Raw genomic sequence first — 3357 nt, forward strand, 5'->3', positions numbered from 1 at the left:
GCTCGCGGATTACTCCCTCGCTCGCAGCGCCGTTTGCAAGTTCGCTCCTTCGAGCTCCTCCAGTCGGGGAGGCAGCTCGGCCCGGCTCCGCCCAGCCCGGCGCCCCATTGGCCACGGGGCAAGTGGGTGCAGCCCAGCCGCCTCGGGAAGCGCCCGGAGGGCCTTTCCCCGCGGCTGCGAAGGAGCGAAGGCGGCGCGCTCGGGCTTGCCAAAAGCGCACGGAGGAGGCGCGGGGCGCGGGAGCTGGTGGACGCCGGAGTGCGAAAAGGGCGCTTTCCCTCGACAGCAGAAGCGGGAAGGAGGGCGGGTGGGGTCCTCCCTCTCCCTCCAGCTGTCCCCCCCGTCCCCGATCGCCAGCCTCCATCCTGGCAAAGGATGGGTGCAGCCCTGCCGTCCCGCGAGTTCAGCTGAGCGAAATCGGTAGTGTAGGGTGAGCAAGGGCCGTGGCGCGCCTGAACCTCTGCGCGTTTACTCTCAAGTAAAGGCCTCGTCGATGATGCAAATGGATCGGGTGCGTCCCTGCTTTTTCCCTGTGGCCTCCACTCAAACGAAGTTTTTTCCGGCGCCCCCCCCCCCCGGTCTGCAGTTGGGAATTCGGTATGTGCGCGAGAACGTTTCGTCCCCATCCAACGATACTTCGCGCGTAGAAAGCTAGCATGTCAGCAAGAAAGGTTTAGGAGCTTATTTAAAGGTTTGGTTCTTTTCTAATCGTGCAAAGGGACTTCAGCCTACCCGCAGCAAAGAACCTTGTTTGCCATCCACCAGCATCTGTACCGTATAGTTCAGCCACACAGACTTAGCTGTGCCCGCAAACGCAAACTAATACACAAAGGGAGAGACAGGACGGGGAATGGAGATTTCATGCCACGTTGAAATGCACAGACTCTCGCCTAAACCTGAGGTGCTGCAGTCCAGGGAACATATTATTGCTACCGCTTGCTTCGGGATACCCCTTTCCCTGTGCCCTGGTGATCGATTGAACAGCCCAGCAAAGGCAATGCAGCCAACTTAATCTTCTGCGTGCTACTTGGAAAGGCAGCTTGCAGGAGAATCAAGCGGCAATACTTCCCTACCCTGGTCTGTACTGTCTCATACTGCAGACACAAGTTTGTTTTTATTTCAGTACTGTTCTGTGAAAAAGTTTCCGCATACAAACACTAAGCTGAACCTTTCCCGCTGGCACATAATGGGAGGTTTTTAATGTCATTGCAATGCCTCCCTCCCCGGTCCTGTGAAATACTCAAACATGCCATCCTCCCCCTGCAGGGTGAAGTGGTATAGTCCAAGGAAAGTGTTGCTGCTTGATTCTCCTCTTGCATGTATAAGCAGGACTTAGAATTGCAGAATTGTAGAGTTGGAAGGGACCATGAGGATCATCTAATCCAGCAATGCAGGAATCTCTTGCCCAAAGTGGCGCTTGAACCCACAGCCTTGAGATTAAGAGTCTCATGCTCTACTGACTGAGCTGTCACAGAACTGGCTTGTCTTAACTTGATTCACCTGGACATCTAAGGAAGTACAGATACTGTAGGACTGCAGCCTTATAGTCACCATATAGAATTGGGGGCATTTAGCAATGGCCTCCTGTTTTTAAGTAGTGAATATGGAAATTCAGCAGAAGTCCTACTCTGAGTAGACCTATTGAAGTTAACAGACGTTGCTGATGGAGGTTCTTTAATTTCAGTGTGCCTAACTCCAGGTAGGACTTAGCTAACTACTCTGGGTGCTTCATTATTATTATTACTGTCACATTTCATCGCAATATCCGCTTCGGACGAGAAGAACAAAATAACATCCCAACACATCTCTGCAAACATAAGAGGAGCCTGCTGGATAAGGCTCATCTATAAGGCATCCTATTTTCACAGTGCAGAAAGTCTTATAAGCAGAACCCAAATACAAAAGCACACTCCCCTTCTGCAATTTCCAAAAACGGGACTCTTATTTTTTTAGAAGCAATACTGTGCTATGTTATGGGTCTTTGCTGCCTGCAGCACCCTCTCTTAATAGGGCATGATCCAGCCACAGATAAGCACTTTTGATTGATTGATTGATTGTCCTGTTGATTTCAATAGAAGAGTTAGGCATGCGCTTAAAATCTTTCCTGCTGAAATAAACGTGGCTTAAAGTTGCTGAGCTTTGGGTGTGCGCAGACTCCACTCACCCCAAGCTTCACACTGCAAGAGCTGAACCTGAGACTTTGAGGGCAAAGGCCGCAGCATATACCCTGCATGCGAAAGGTCAGTTCTCAGCATCTCCTGTTGAAAGGACTGAGGTGCACACACACAATATGTTCAAAACATATTTTCTCACACACAGAAGGAATCCTGGGAATTGTAGTTTGTTAAGGGTGCTGGGAGTGGTAGCTCTGTGGGCAGTAAACTACAGCCCCCAAGGATTCTTTGGGAGGGTAGATGTGCTTTAAATGTATGGTCTCTATGCAGCCTAAATTAGGTGTGGCTAGCCCTTCCCTGTTCTCGAAGCTACCAGCATGAGTTTGACCAAACTGTGGGAGGCAGTGGAAGACAGGAGTGCCTGGTGTGCTCTGGTCCATGGGGTCACGAAGAGTCGGACACCACTAAACAACAACAACATTCATTCATTCCTAACCCACCCCCTGACACACACTGATCACTGATCAAACCTCTCCATTCTTAAGGAAATCAGCCCTCAGTGCTCACTGGAGGACAGATCCTGCAGCTGAGGCTCCAGTACTTTGGCCAACTCATGAGAAGAGAAGACTCCCTGGAAAAGACCCTGATGTTGGGAAAGATGGAGGGCACAAGGAGAAGGGGACGACAGAGGGCAAGATGGTTGGACAGTGTTCTCAAAGCTACCAGCATGAGTTTGACCAAACTGCGGGAGGCAGTGGAAGACAGGAGTGCCTGGCGTGCTCTTGTCCATGGGGTCACAAAGAGTCAGACACGACTAAATGACTAAACAACAACAAGCCCTTTCTTGACCCAAGGATCATGTTCATCTTCGACCAACCCTCTGGGGCCTACATGTCAGTGGGTGTGGACAACACACACACGCAAACAAACAAACATACAGGACCTACAATTCTCCCTTGTGTAGACCTTTTTGTTCTATTTCTTTATTAATATTTTAGTAAGAAAATCCCAGTTATAGAAAATAAAGTGCAAATACAAATGAAGTAAAACACGAGAGAGAAAAGATTACAGTATGGTGCAATAAATAGAATCAGTTATACTACCATATGTTATTATATAAATCTAGAAGTACCATTGTCCAACTCTGGTGAGTGAGAAGGGGGACATTTGCATACCCATTCCTGCAGATAGAGTGCAAGAGAGAGACTTTAAACCTAACACAGATCTGATGGCGATGGAAAAC

Source organism: Podarcis erhardii (genome assembly GCF_964252035.2).
Source record: "Podarcis erhardii genome assembly, chromosome: 11".
NCBI lineage: Eukaryota > Metazoa > Chordata > Lepidosauria > Squamata > Lacertidae > Podarcis > Podarcis erhardii.